The sequence below is a fragment of the Manis pentadactyla genome, chromosome 5 (genome assembly GCF_030020395.1).
Source record: "Manis pentadactyla isolate mManPen7 chromosome 5, mManPen7.hap1, whole genome shotgun sequence".
NCBI classification, from domain to species: domain Eukaryota; kingdom Metazoa; phylum Chordata; class Mammalia; order Pholidota; family Manidae; genus Manis; species Manis pentadactyla.
In genome coordinates, this window is record NC_080023.1 from 32026501 (window position 1) to 32042598 (window position 16098).

At 39.9% G+C, this 16098-nt stretch overlaps 1 long non-coding RNA gene across 1 annotated transcript in view; it reads right to left on the bottom strand.

The window, feature by feature from the left end:
- The window catches only part of LOC118924049 (uncharacterized), a 42957-nt gene that overhangs the window by 14723 nt on the left and 12136 nt on the right, over positions 1 to 16098 (bottom strand). The window contains exon 2 of the long non-coding RNA XR_008997721.1: positions 12863 to 12990. This is a non-coding gene — a long non-coding RNA (uncharacterized LOC118924049). The remainder of the gene's footprint in view (positions 1 to 12862; positions 12991 to 16098) is intronic.

Sequence of the window (16098 nt, forward strand, 5' to 3'; positions counted from 1 at the left end):
TTGATGAGCCTAGGAAAATATGACATCTTGAGCTTTACATTCCCTACAGGTGATATATAAGAAGAGGAAGGATGGATCACACTTACAGAATGTTGAAATGCCAAGCCCTTCCCCTGTTCACTTATTTAAGCCTCAGAACAACCTTATTTTACAAGAAACCACATAAATGAGAGGTTAAGAGACTTGCTAACAAAAGGGAGCTGGCATTCAAACTGAGACAGAATCTATGTGTTTACCCCTAAATAATTATACAAAAGTAGCTCCTAAAATTTGTTAATGCATAAAAGCAGGGAAAATTTTTTTTCTTTACCCTCCTGCACTTTTAATGGAAATGTGGAGGGGCTGAGGGGAGAGCAATGTCTGTAATATTTTTGGTGCACATTATATGATTAAGATAACTTTGCTGGTTAATAGCATGACAATGGCTCACATGTGGTTTTCTCACAAAGTTCTAATGCTTTTGACTTATTAGGCTTAAAAATATCATGCATTTATGCAACAATTCCACATTTTCCTCTTGAATTTGCATCCAACAAACCAAAATAACTTTTAATATCGTGGCACTTCAACTGCTGACTCTAGGGAATCAGCATCTCTTGCTTTCTGTCCGTGTCTATGAAGCAGGCAAAAACTTGAAAACCAAAGGCACCAGCAACCTTGGAGCAAACAAAGGCAGTCATTATGTTTTCTGCACTTAGGGGCTTTCACTCTGCCAGGCGGATGCAGAGAGCACTCATCTCCTTCCAACTCCCAAATCTTCTGACTTCCTCCTCCTCCTTCTCTGTGTCTAGCGCCTTTTGAGCGAGATAGCCAATAAAGCCCTTGTTTCAAATCTCTGCAGGAACAAGTGGATGTTACTCTCACTGTACACTAACCCATAAGTGCTTTGAGGATACAGGAAGGCATCCACCAATCTCAAGATCAAAATGCAACAAGAGGAAGTCTGCAAGCAAAGAAGGGGCTGCACACCACTGCCTTCTTTTACAAAAATGCCAGGATCTCTGGGGAGAGTAAGCCATTTACTTTTGCATGGTATGTAGACTTAGCAAAGGTTCCAGAATAATACTGTTAGTTTTATTTTTTCCAGTGTTCCTATCAGACAATAAACTACACTATCAGCCATCAGGTACTCTGATACATATTCTCTCTCTGATCCTCACAGTAATCCTTGTATCCACATTAGCAGGAGCTAGTGATAGGATTTGAACCCATGGCCAGCACACTCCAATACTCCTGCCCTTTTCCTTAACAACAGACTGCCCCTGAATGATTCCAGAGACCCCAGAGAAGTCATATTTTCTTAATTATTTCATTTTATACTCTAAAATACATGTAATTCTGCATTTTCAGAAAAACAATAACAACATTCTAAAGAAAATGGGAGGGAAAATTTTTTCTGAAATTTTTAAGTTTTAATCACAAAAAGCAATACAGCCACTCACTCTTAGCCTCACTCTCCCTCTTTCATTTTATGACTCCTGTAATGTTTCCCTGGCCCCAACCACTAGGAAGGGACAACTGGGCAAACCCAGAGAGGGCTATAACAGAAGATCAACTCAGCAGAAAAGATGAATTTGAGAAGAAAATGGCTTAAGATGGGATTGAATGCTGGAAAATCAGAGTGTCCATCTCTTTTTGACATGTCAGTACATGTCCCAGATAGTGTTCTCCAGCCTATAATTTCCCTGCACTGTCTAACAAAGTAGAAATGCCCAAGGGACTGGGGCCTTGTCACACCTCTTGCCAACTTCCTCCTCACTCCCACTGACTGTGCAGCAGCATTCAGTCCCAAAGACAGGAGTTTAGCCTTGATACCTGGGGACTGGCCCTGGGCCATCCCAGCAGCCTTAGCATTTGTATTGTTACTCTTCGCCACATGGCTGTTTTCACACAAAAAAAAAACATTCCTAATAACATTCAGTAGAAACTGGGTCATCACAACTACCCACCAGTTAAAAGAATGAGCACTGCTATGCAAAAATTCCCTCCCAAGTGTGAGGATGGCTTGATGGTAGTGTCCACAGTCATAGTCTTCCTCAACAGGGAGGTAGAGGGGTGGGGTGCTTGATCCCCAAGAGAGTCCATCAGGAAAGGAGAAGGCCAGTTTAAGAGCATTTAATGTTGTCCAACAAGTCCAACTTAACCTGGGAGTGGCTATTTCTTGTAGCTATAATATCTATCATTAGTTATTCAGGGAAGCAGCAAGCATGGGAAGTCACTACCAGGTCAGATGGCCCAAAACACATAAGTCAATTAAGCACCTGACGAAGGTGACATGAGGCATGAATGATGCCCCAAATGGGTGACACACCCAGTATGGCTGGACGCGAGGCAAGCCTCCTGATAGCTGAATGTGTTTTGAAATACTTGTAAACTCCTCAGGTAAGCATCTCCCATTATTGTGATAAATGGGGTCTACCAAGGAAGAGTGTGCCCAACAACCAAGCTATATACATATTGGTGATGAATGGTTGCATCCACCAAACTGAATGGCCTTGGAGGCTCTTTGATCTGTGAATATCTACATTTGGCTCAAGACCCCATTAAAACCATGGAGTTTATGTTTTGACCAATAAAGAGAGCTAATAAAAGTCACCCTTGGACTGGGACTCTTTGAATGGGTGGAACCTGGGTCATTTATGGTGTTTGGTGACTGTGAATGCTGACAATACCACTCCTAAGTATATACAGCTACTTTGAGAAGGGCTTATAGCATCTAAAAGAGTTAACGGGAGTAAAAGCCATCCCAAGCTTCAACACTGAAAGTTCATTTGACAAATATGCATTGAGCATCTACTAGGTGCCAGACAGTTTAAGCATAAGGTATACACAGATGAATAAGAAGTAGGTCATGCTCATGAGACTCCAGACTAGAATGAAGACAATCGTGTACCCCCAGCAATAATACAGGTTAGACTGTTGATGGCTAAATCAAAGAAAGAACAATTAATTCTACATGGGGAGATTCTGCAAGGTTTTACAGAGGATGTGCTATTTAGCTGAACCATAAAGAAAGAGTGAAAAAACCAACAGGGTGATATTCTGAGCAGAAGACATATGCAAGACTCAGAAGTGAGGGGCAGAGGCGGTTGGAAGGTGTGCTACAGTTCTGACAAGGAGCGCTAGGCATGCGCCTAGAAAGGTAGAATACATGCACTTGACCTTATTTTGTTGATCAGGGGGTTGTAAGCATTTTATGTTTTCAAATTTTATATTTATGTTTAAATGCTTATATTTCAACAGAATTTTTGCCAATGATTCTTAGATGGAACTTGAATGTATATAACAAAGAGAAGCAATGCTTTATTAGTATAAAATTACTTTTATAAGCTCAGCTTCATTGCATTTGCTTCTTCTTAACCAATGGGAAAAATTATAATTGTTTGCAAATTAGTCAAGATTTTTTTCAAGTGCAAGTAACAGAAAACCCAATCCGAAGTCAGGAAATTTTTAAAAAGTGGGGAAGTAGAAAGATTTATTGACATGTAAGACCTGGAAATGGGTCTGGGATTTAATAATCAGTTGATTGAGGGTCTGAAAGAATGTGATCAAAACTTTCTGCCCATTTCTCAGCTCCATGTCCCTCTATGTTGGTTGCTACATTCTCAAGAAGAACTTCCTTCCTGTTGTGATCCCCACTGCTCTGGGCTTATCACCATATTTACCAGTTGCAGTCTCTTTCTCACAGGGTCCTACATGTAGGAAAACTAAGCCTCAGTAGTCTGGCCTGTGTCACATACCCATCTCTGGACCCATCACTGTGGCCTGGCAATGGTTACCTACTAGAAGGTGGTAGTGAGTCCTGCATACACCCAGGGCCTCCATGGACTGAGCATGAAGGTGGATGGTGTCTCAGAGGGAAACTGAGGTGTTGGTACCAGAAGAGTCAGGAAGGATACTGGGCAGGTAAAAAGATCACATCTACTCTATTTTACATATATAATGCAAAAATGTTAAATTTTGGATAAGGAAATGACAATTGCAGCCTTACATCAGTCTCAACATCCAGTTTACTTCTGTATTTTATTTTATTTGCACGGCATTGAGAATATCCTGATTCACATAAGTGAGCAGTTACACACAGTGACTATTTTTTAATCAGCATACCTGGAGTACTCAGGGTACGCCTCAATTGAATTGGTGCCAAATTTGGAAAGTAGGCCAAGAGTTTGAGTGATAGGAAATTCTATTTCAAAGTTTAATTACATAAACCATGGAGAGGCTCCTCTGGTAATTTAAGTGTTCACTGGGAAATGGTTTTCAAGTGTATCTGTAATATATGATGAGAAATTCAACAAGATAATTTGTTTTAAAGCTCAGTTATCTCAGTGACTATGGTTCAAAGTTTGAATACAGTAAATCTTTTTTTTGCTATACGAGCCAGAATTATAAGTTTCAACTTAACTGCTGACATGTTATTAGCAACTAAGCATGGAAACACTGCAACCCCACTTTGCCAAAATTGAACTCAGTTAGTAAAAACATCAGCCAGCTGATGCAACTCTTTTATATCAAAGTACTATTTTGCTAAGTTTACTTTTGGGAAAAAATTGTGATTTCTCATCTCAATTGAAATAGTAATAACACTTGCTTTAAGACAGTGGATACACGTTACCAAGAAAAAGTAAGTTCTGAAGCTCCCAACCTATTACATTCCAGATCCCTTTGGAAAGCCTAAAATTTTGAAGATCATTCGCTACTAACCTGACAATGTAGAAAGTATATCATCAACTACTGTTTTAAAGGATGCTTTGTAGCTAACACTTTTCTGTGCAACTTTCTAGTGTTTTTTTTTTGCTAAAATCACATTTCAGCAATGAAATTCCTCAGCACTTTGCCCAATTGTCGTCATTCTGTTATTTCATTTTTGTTGGTGTGGATGGCAAGCTTCCTGTTCTAGACTGAAAGCCCCGTAAGGGCTGGGACTCTAACATGTGTTTTCTCCCATAAAGCTTAGTATAATATATACAAAGAGCTTAGTGTAATGGCTGATATGAGGCAGGAGTCAATCAGTATTTAGTGAAAAATATATTTTTTAAAAGTATTTGATTTACAACAAAATTAAAGGAGAATTTTTTCCTAGCCATCGTTTCTAATAAAATTCATGTGATTAAAACATTTTAAACTCCATATTAACATCAGACAAAAAAACAAAAGCAAAAATTTATCTTCTTTGGGAAAATGCTAATTGAGCTCTCTGTATTTCAATGGCTATTTTGGCCACACGCACTCATTCATTCACTCATCAAACAATTACTAAGTGCCTACTATCTGTTAATGCACTACCCCAGCTGCTAAGGATGTTTTTAAAAAGTAATGAACACAGTGGTTGACCTTAAGGAGTCGAGTCAGGGAGAATCATAAAAACAAATCATCAAATGCCACCTGAGTTGTGCCATAATAGAGATATGAATATTACATGGTGTTGATTAGGCTCTTTCAGGTTGCCAGGAAAAGAGACATGCTCTGGTGCTTTGGGTTAATGTGGTTCATAGTGAAGATACAGGAGGAAGGAAGAGCAGGAAGCAGTCTTAGCAGCTGCCTGGCAGAGCTGGGAATGTCATTCAGGACATAGTATACCTCCAGCCACCTGTTTTCCTTGACATTGCTTCAGCAGTAGGCATCTGTTGCTTCCTCTCTAATGCTCTGCCAGTATCATGACTCAGCCACACTTTGCCTTTGCTTTCTCTGCTCATGCTGCCAAATCGTCTCTGCATTTCTTTTCTCTACTCCATTGCTCCTGCTTTGTCTTGGCTTCCAATGCTACATGGACAAGGCTTTCTAACTTCTCTCAGGGTATCTGCCTATTTCTGCCCAACGTTTGAATTAGATCTTAAATTCAAACTGCGTGAAAGCAGCTTTGATTGACTGGGTAGTCATCATCCATGATACAGTGACCTCACTGGGTGGAGCTCTTGCATCGGTCTTTGACTGGCTACTGGACATCCCATGCGTGGCTGGCTGCCTTTGGGTCAGGCATCAATCCTCAGTCCAACCCACTATAGCTAGGAAAGCAGGGCTTCGGGTTTACATCATGTGAACCCACGCATACAGCACTGTCTGCAGCAGCCTGCTTCACAAGAGGGGTGTGTTGGAGGCTGGCAAACCTATCAGCTGACTTTTCCCCAGAATGATGTTCCACTGTATTGTTTACCATCTTGAGTTTGTGTCAACTGTTCAGCTTTGCTCCAAATAATGTCAGAATTATGGAAGATTTTTTAACATTATTTTAAATAACTAAAAATTAAAAACAACTTGAACACTTGATAGGAGGAAAATACTGTCAAATAAATTATACTGCTAAGAGGGAATATTATACAACCTTCCAAAAGAACCATATTGGAGGATATACCATAATAAGAGAAAGTGCTCACTGACACAATGTTAAATAAAAATCAGTACACACAAGTTATGTAGTATTATTAGGGAATTAATTATATATTCAACTATGGAATTGAGAAAAACAAACTGGAAAGATAAGATGACAGAGACTATGGATGGTGGGGTGATGTGTGAGTTTTATTCTCTTCCTTATGCATTTTTGTATTTCTCAACCTTTTTCAAAGAGAAAACATTTCTCAATTTTAAGATATATATAAAGTAGTATAAAAGGCCACTCTTTCTTAGTAGGTAAAACCCATAAATTGATTTCACTAAAGAATACAAGACACTTTGAATCCCACTTCCAAGAAAAAAAGAAAAAAAAACAAGATTTACTTTCTTATTCATGACACATAACAGCAAAGAAAACAAAGATGACAATGAAATCAAAAGCATGACAGACTAACTGTATGTATGGTGGCTAATCAGACATCCTGTGCTGTGTATTCTTGGGAGGATATCTGGGTTTCAAAATGTAGTGCCTGCTTGTCCCAATCATTTATTCCTAGACCACAAAGGAATGGGGCTCAGGAGGTTTGCAAAATGGGAGATAGCCTGTGAACAGCTGTAGCCCAGGAGAAAAGAAGTACCAGCAGGAGATAATACAGAGTGTAGAGGCCCAAGAGAGATGGCTAATTCCACCTGTGATAGTGAGGGAAGTATACAGAAAGCGGCAGACACTGAAAGACATTGAAAGAGCTGAGCCTTAAGTATTACTAACTGAATTTTCAAGTTGGTTGGGTAAAGGAAACCCTTCTTCCATTCCTGAATTCTAAACTAATGGAGAAATAGAATAGAAGAATAGGGCAGATGGGAGACCAAACTATCACCTTTCCTTGATAAAGTTGATGCTGAAAAATAAGTAAGAGTTTATGGCTGCAACTTATTGGGTTTCCAGTTCTGAACCCAAAAGTAGACAGATTTACCCATGCAGTCACAAGGACTGCATTGCCATGGTAGGCTCTCTGACAGCGGGCAAGACTCCTTTAAGACCTACAACAGTAGAATCCAAGCAGGACACATGTTCTCAGCAGGCACGCTGACCCCAAGAAGAAAAGGGGAGGAAGAGGCTAGAATGCACGTGCTTGGTGTAGTGGCTTGAATGGTGGCCCCCAAAAGACACATAAACCCAAAACGTGTAACTGTAAACTTATTTGTAAAAAAGCTCATTTTTGCAGATGTAATTAAGGATCTTGAGATTAGATCATTCTAGATTAGGGTGGGCCCTAAATCAAATGGTAAGTGTCCTCAGAAGACAGGGTGGAGGAGGCCATGTGACCACGGAGGCAGAGATCAGAGTGATGCATCTTACAAGCCAAGAACAAGGAGCACTGGCCACGGCTAGAAGCGGGGAGAGGCATGGGACACATTCCTCCTCAGTGCCTCCAAAAGGGGCCAACGCTGTCCGCACCTTGATTTTAGACTCTGGGCCTCCAGAACTGCACAAAATACATTTGTTGTTTTAAGCCATTCAATTTGTGCTAATTTGTTACAGCAGCTCTAAGAGACTAATACACTTCATTTCTTCTTATAAACTCAGCCAACTATGAGTAGAAAGAGGAGGGAGAGGCCAGACTATTCCCCTAGTGGAGCTTCCTCCACATAAAAGGAAATATCATAAAAGACACATCTTCCCCTAAAATAATAATAGAAGCCACTAAGATTTTGTTGAGTGCTTGTCGTATCAGCTCTTCTTCTGTATAGCTTCATAAGGAACCCAGTAGGGGATTTTGTGAGGGAAGGGAATTCCAGGCTAAGGGGAAAGCTCCATGGGTATTTCCCGTCCACACACTTCCTCACATGTTCCTACACAACTTCCACCCGGTCCATGGACATTTGGCCCAGGCTTGCTGTGATTTGCAACTTTGGGTCTTCTATTTTTCCACATCTTCTAGTCACAAGGATAGGAGGGTGTTTGTTTAATTATAACATTTATGTAAATACCATATAATGTTTATGAAAAACGTAGCTATGTTAGTCAGGGTTCTCCAGAGAAACAGAACTAAAGGCTACTGATTTAAATGTTAATTGGATCTAAAAAAGTACCTTCCCAGCAACATACAGACTGGTGTTTGACCAAACAACAGATAGCACTGCCAAGCCAACACATAAAATTAACCCTTACAGGCTTAAAAAAAAATTACGATTTTTTTTAAAACTGTGGTAAAATATCCATGGCATTGAATTTACCATTTGAACCATTTGTAAGTGTACAGTTCACTGACATTAAGTACACTCATATTGCTGTGCAGAACTGTTTTCATCTTGCCAAACTGAAACCCATTAAAGAGTAACTCCCCATTTCCCCTTCTCCCCAGTCCCTGGCAACCACCGCTCTGCTTTCTGTCTCTGAATTTGACTACTCTAAGTACGTCATGTACGTAGACTCATACAGGATTTTTCCTTTTGTGATTGGCTTATTTCACTTACAGTGTCTTCAAGGTTCATCCATGTTTTAGCTTGTATCAGAATTACCTTCTTTTTTAAAGTTGAATAATGTCTATACATATACACCTGCCACATTTTGTTTCTCCATTCACCTGCCAGGGGGCAGTTGGGTTACCTCTACCTTTTGGCTATTGTGATGCTTCTGTGAACATGAGTGTGCAAATATATATATTTGACACCTTGTATTTAATTCTTTAAAATACCTAGAAATGGAATTACTTGATTATATGATAGTTCTGCTTAATTTTTTGAAGAATTGCCATACTCTCTTCCACAGTGGCTGCACCATTTTGCTATGCTCTAGTCATCATTTTAAAACTGGTATCAAAAGATAGGATTCACAGTTACTTAAGAAAACACATTACAGGCATACCCCGAGATATTGTAGGTTCGGTCCCAGACCATTGTAATAAAGCCAGTCAAATACACTTTGGTTTCCCAGTACATGCAAAACTTATGCTTACACTATAACAAAATATATTAGGTGTGCAATAGCACTACGCCTTAAAAAATGTTAATTTTTGACTTGATTTTAAAACACCTTATTGCTAAAAAATACTAACCAGCACCTGAGCTTTCTATGAGTCATAATCTTTTTGCTGGTGGAGGGTCTTGCCTCGATGTTGATGGCTGCTGACTGATCAGGATGGTGGTTGCTGAAGGTCGTAGTAATTTCTTAGAATGAGACAACAATGAATTTTGCCACACTGATTGATTCTTCCTTTCATGAATGATTTCTCTGTAGCACTTCACCCACAGTAGAATTTCTTTCAGAATTGGAGTCAATCCTCTCAAACCCTACAGCTGCTTTATCAATTTAGGTAATATTACTAATCCCCTATTGTCATTTTAACAATTGTCACAGCATTTTCATCAAAAGTAGATTCCACCTCAAGAAACCACTTTCTTTGCTCATCCATTAGAGGCAATTCCTCATCCATTCAAGTTTTATCATCAGATTGCAGCCATTCACATCATCAGGTTCTACTTCTAATTCTACTCTCTTGCTATTTCTACCACATCTCTGGTTACTTCCTCCCCTGAAGTCTTGAACCTTCAATTTACAAAAAAAAAAAAATGCAGATCTGTGAAGCACAGCAAAGCAAATCACAGTAAAATAAGGTGTGCCTGTATGTACATTAATACTCAGACTGCAGCCACATACCCAAAAGTGAGCAAAACTCAACAAGGTGGCATGACAAATTACAGCTACTGCAGGTTGACTATCCAGCCTCTATTCAATCGTTTTCCTTCCTAAGAGAATTCCAATTTTTTTTTCAGTTAGTTACCCCTCACTTAGAGTGTCATGTGCCTCACAGGAAACTAACCCAGCTCTAGGAATAGGTCTGATTGGTCTAAGAATATTATCCTTGTTTGAAGTTAGGCCATGCTTAGGCATGGGACTCAGTTTTGGCCAATAAAGTGAGAATGAAATCAGCAATGGGGATCCTGGAAAATTGTCCTTATCCTTTAGAAAGCATCATAGGAGGAGACTGTCTTTCTCTAGACATAATCATTTCTGCATGTAATTCTTGAAATTGCTACAGCCAGGTTGCCACCAACCTGAAGAGGAAGCCAACATTAACCATGGAACAGGGAAGAGATGGAAATAATGTAGATCCTTGATGTTAACTTCACTGAATTGCTGAATTAACCCACTCTGGAGGCCACTTTTTATACTTTAGTCTACCTGAAGACAGAACAAGTTGCTAAAAATATTTACCTGTCCATGAAAAGGTAATCTGGTTTACGTAAACAATGAAAACATAGCAAAGGATAAAGGGAAACAAAATGGCTCACAATCCCACTGTGTTAATCAGGGCTCTTGGCTGCAAGCAACAGAAACCAACTCTGGTTTACTCCAGTAGAAAAGAATATGTTGGAAGGGTTATTAAGGAGCTGACAAAATCAAAGGCAGGAGAACCAGGAGTCTTTCCCATGAAATCCAGAGCCAAGTCATCCCAATGTACAAGATGCCACCACTGGAGTCAGCAGCACCCAGCCATTGCCACCATCATCATTGTTTCTGTTGTCACTAGCACAACACTACCATCGTTCCATTGTCATCTGTGATGATCTTCCTGCTGATTGTCCAACTGTCATATCAGGCTGAGACTTGAGGAAGCAAGTCAGAAGCCTAGGACACAAAATAGAAGGAGGCACATACTCTCAGAGTCGTGCAAATGCAGAAACCCATTAAAGAGTAACTCCCCATTTCCCCTTCTCCCCAGTCCCTGGCAACCAGCCAGTCACAGAACAACATTTGCACGACTCTGAGAATGGGTGCCTCCTGAAGTTTTACACTCTAGCACCTTAGATGCCTCACCTGCTTCACCTTACTCCAGGTCCCATGTCACACACCCAAGTTTTGAAGTTCCAGGTGGAAACTGCAGGGCCTAAGCCTTGTTCATATGACCACACTGTGGTTGCTAGGCAATGAGCAAGGAAGGTGCTCCCCTTTCAGCTTCCACAGACAACAAGGGCAAGGCCATCTACCAAAACTAAACCCAGTGGGGCATTGCTCCCAAGTAGGGACCACCCAGAAACAATCACAGATAACACAGCTTGGGGGCAATACTTTCAGGCTTTCTTCCGTGTATATATTGGGGGTGGGGGCAAAAAAATGATCTTATGTTTCTTATGCAGTTTTTTGTTCTTAGAAAATATCTAATATTCTTAAATGAAATCTACCCCAAATTTCCTCCTAACCAGTATCTTACCCTGATGTCTGAACTCTATCACCCTTACAATATGTGACTTTTAAAAATGGTATATTCTAGGTCAATCATGTTAGATTTATACTTTTGTTGCCAACATTTGATCATTAACCAATTATCTGTGTTGTTAATTCTCCCCTACAAACATCGTAGTTTACCTTCAAAAGTCCTGTCTTAGATATTTTAAGTTGTTATAGGCGAGAGGATTGACAACTCCAAACCTTCCCTACCCGCAAGCTTGCCAAGATTTTACCAAAGGACCAAAATACTAATAAAAGAAACCCTGAGAGTGGAATTCACTACATGCACTGGATGATTTCACTTTAACAGGATACTTAGGGAAAGAGGAAAAGCTTTTCAAGTGTAAGCAGTTTAACAAGGAGAAAAAATAGATATTCAAACAAATCATAAATAGAAGGAAACTGTAGAAAAATGATTTTCAAGCTTGCCTTTCAGGATAACTTCTTCTTTTTTAAAATTTAAACTCTATTTCCTTAAAAGTTACGTAGCTAGTCTTTCTCAAAGGGTGGTCAGAAATCATTATGTTTTTTAAATTTCACATTATTGAAATTTACATTTAAATTAAAAAAAAAAATTACCCAGGCCTTCTCTGTAGGTTTACTTGCAGGTTTTCTTGCAGTTTTGCTGTGTCTTCATAAAGCTGATTCAGTTGACAGTTGCTAAGGTGAGGGCCTTTTTACATGACATTTTATTTATGGAGAACAGTTAAAGGAGAGGCACATTTTACCTGAGACTTTCTAGAAAAAAGATACTTTTATTTGCCATATATGTCCCTCCTGGTCAAATTGTAAAGACAGGAGAACTAATAGAGGTTGTGAAATTTAATTAAGGACAAATGTACTCCGTAAACAAAAGCTTTAAAGTTTCCTAGCTGCTGGCTATTTTTTCATCCATTTATTCTTTATTTGCTGTTTAAGACTGTGAAACTTAAACCTCATCAGTAGCCTCTGAGATTTAAAGAAATATACTTCCTATTACATGGCTTAAGAAGCAGACAAGTTATCAAAATAAGAACCACGTAACAGGTGTTTTTAAATTATTTGTTCTAATTTACTTGAAATTCCATGAGCCAAAGTCATCACCTCCTACCAGCTGAATTGGTTTTGTTTGCACAGATATTCACCATCTGTTGTTGTTAAAGAAATCACTGCAGTGGTAGGAATATCCAGAAGGATAAACCCAAATCTACTTTCTGGGTAGAAATAGTTGCCCTACATTCAACATTCCTAAACTGCTAGAAATGCAGCTTGAGAGAAATGTACACACAGCTCAGCACCCGATTCCCGTTGAACTACCTTAAAAGCCAGTAGTATGAAGCTAACAGGCAGAGTTTTTCGATCTATGTCTCCTCAGGCAAAGGCTCATGCTGTAATGGGAGCCAGTGGAAAGACCGCAAGGGCCTCTGGGTAGATTTTCCTCATTTCTGAAAGGAGACACAAGACAGAAATATTCCATTTCTCTCCTCTGGACTTTGTCAGCTGTAAATAAAGACTGAAACTGTCATGAACATCTTGTTAAAATGTGGACAAAACCAAACATTCTAAGAATGACAGAGTGGAAAGCTGAATAAAAGAAAACTTAGGACCACAATGGCATGACATTGCTAAGCAGTTGAAATAACCCTGTAATCACTTTTTCTCCAAACTTCTGATTTTGTGAGATAATGTATCTTTATCGCTTAAGCAAATTCAAGTTCAATTTTCTGTTACTTAAGGCAAAAGCACACTGATTGCCACAGATTGCAAAAATGGCTACAATTCTTCAACCCTCCCTGTACCTGTAGCCTATGCAATGCAACTTTGTTCCTCCTTCCATCAGGAGGAAAAGTCTCCACCCTCTGAATCCGAGCGGGGCTTGTGACTTGCTTTGGACAATAGAATGTGGCAGAGGCAATGTTGAAAAGTTCAGAGCCTGGGTCTCAAGAGACTTTGAATAATTCCTTTCTCACTTGTGGAATCTTGCTGCCACCATATAAAGTAAGTGAACTTGGCCAAAATCAGCCACAACCAGGCCAGATTTCTCAACTATTCTAGCTCACATAGCCAAACTACAGGATTAAGAATTAAATTAATGGTTGTTATTTTAAGCTTCTATGTCATGGGATTATTTGCCCTGTAGCAAAAGCTAAGGGATACATGGATAAAGGTAAAAACACAGATTATTGCTAAGAACAACTTCCCTTAACTGCATATTTCATTAAGTAATCTTTGAATATATTGGCATTGGAAATGGATGCATATGTATGTGCTGCCAAAATTAAGTCATTAAATATATAGTCCATGAGAATATTGTGTAGTTGTGGAAGTGGAATCATTGAAGGCAATACTGACATTCTACCATCACTTCCTGTTTTTGACCTGTTGTAAAGTTGTCTCTATTATTTGAAGAGGGGAAAGAGTAGAAAGAAAAGGTAGGTAGTAAAAAACTGCAAATGATCTGAAACAATTCATATCTGGCATCGGAAAACCATCTTTGCATCTATAAACCCAATAATTCCTTCCAAATTAGGGTGTTTCCTTGGGCTGCAATTGAAGGTAGAATGCATTCTTCATGCATTCCTTCAAGTACAGAGCTATGCAACCTAGAAACCTTCTGAGTAGTAGGGACGACCAAACTACAATCAAATGAATTGTGAAATCTTAGAGCAGGAACGAGCCTCAGAAAATACCTACTGCAAATCCCCCACTCAATGCAGTCTTCTCCATAACATTCAACTGATTCAGCAATCGTTTACTGGGTGTCTCCTATACGCAAGTCACTATGCAGCAGAAAATTCAAGAAGAGGATACATATTTCTGCCTTCAAGGACATTACCATCCAGTAGAGAAATAAGGCACCTAAATAAATAAGGTCCAAAAGCAAACTATTAAAGAGACAAACACTAGCCTCTGTGGAGTCAAAAAAAGAAAGATCTCTCCTGTAGTGAAAGTAGAAAAGAGGTGACATTGGAGACGGAACTTAAAGGATGGATATGAATTGTACCCTGGACAACAGTGGGGGAGGAGGAAGTCCCAAATGGAGGAAATATCGTGAACAGAGATTTGAAGATGAGAAATAACAATAGTCCAGTGTGTCGGGTGAGTCAGATACTGATAATAATCTTTAAGCATTTATGAGGTGAACATTCTGGATTTTTACCTTCCAAACCATCTTTTTCCTATCTCTTCATGTAAGAAAATGGCATGTCCATTCACCTAGTTGCTCCAGCCCTAGCCCAGGAGGCATCCTTTATTTGTTTCTTTCACTCAAATCCCATATCCAAACCATTATAAAGTCCAGTCAGTTCTAACCCCCAAGATATGTCTAGAATCCAACTCTTTCTCACCACCACAATCACTACCCACTAACTCTAGTCCATCTTTTTCCATAGTGTCCTCCTAATTTGGTTTGTTACCTCCACTTTTTAACTCTTTCCAGTTCATTCCCCACAACACAGCCTGAGGGAGCTTTGTAAAATATAAATGAGTTCATATCACCCCTCTCAAATGGTTCTTCTCCAAAGGTTTCCTATCACACTGGGAATAAAATCCAAATGCCAAAAGCTTGCAGAATCTGCCTTCTGCCTTGTGTGATCTCATCTCCTACTACTTTTCCACTTGCCCACTATGCTTCAGTGTCTTGCCAATGGGTTTCAGCCCTGGGCAAGTTCACTATGGATTCAATGTGACCAAAGAAATGGCAGTAGAACATTCTTGGGGTGAAAGGGTTATTCCCAACTTTATTTCCAGGTAGCAGGTCAGTCACTAAAATCCCATTCACTCAGAGCAAGCCTGTATGCAGCAAGCCGATCTCTGCCTCTGGGCTCCTCTGTCCACACAGCCGTCCTCTGGGCCTCTCTGCACAGTCGTCCCGCACAGCTGCCCTCTGGGCCTCTGTGCTCGGCGCTGCCATTGCTCCAGCCTCTGCTCTGCTCTCCTGCAGCCTTGCAGCCCTGCCACCATGTTGCATGCAGAGCACTGGGCGGAGCTCTTTATATAGAGTCAACAGCCATGTCTTGCCCACAGGTGTTCAGTGAGCTAGTCAACCAGGGCCAGGTGAGAATCCTGGCCACAGGAACTCTCATTTTATCCACACTTAGCCACGCTGACCCTTCTATACAAGGTCTTTCTCTCTTTAAGGTCTTTGTAGGCTCTATCCCCACAACCCAGGATGCAGAGCCATGGCCTCAGCCTCTCATTTCAGTCAAGCCTCTTGAGTCTTTCAGCTGATCATCTAAGAGTCTCCACTGCCATCATTCTCTATCCTTGAACCTACTTCATTTTCTTCCTAGTACATATCATTACCTGAAATTACAGTATATATTCATTTGTTAACTTATTTCTCTTCTATGTTAGTATTAGTTTCCTATTGCTGTTGTAACAAATTACCAAAAACTTGGTGGCTTGACCAACACAAATGTATTATCTTAATGTTCTGGAGGTTAGAAGTCTGAAATGGGTCTCACTGGGCTAAAATCAAGATCAGTAGGGCTGTGTTCCTTTTGGAGAATTCATTTCCTTGCAGGCCACCAGCATTCCTTAGCATCTGTCCC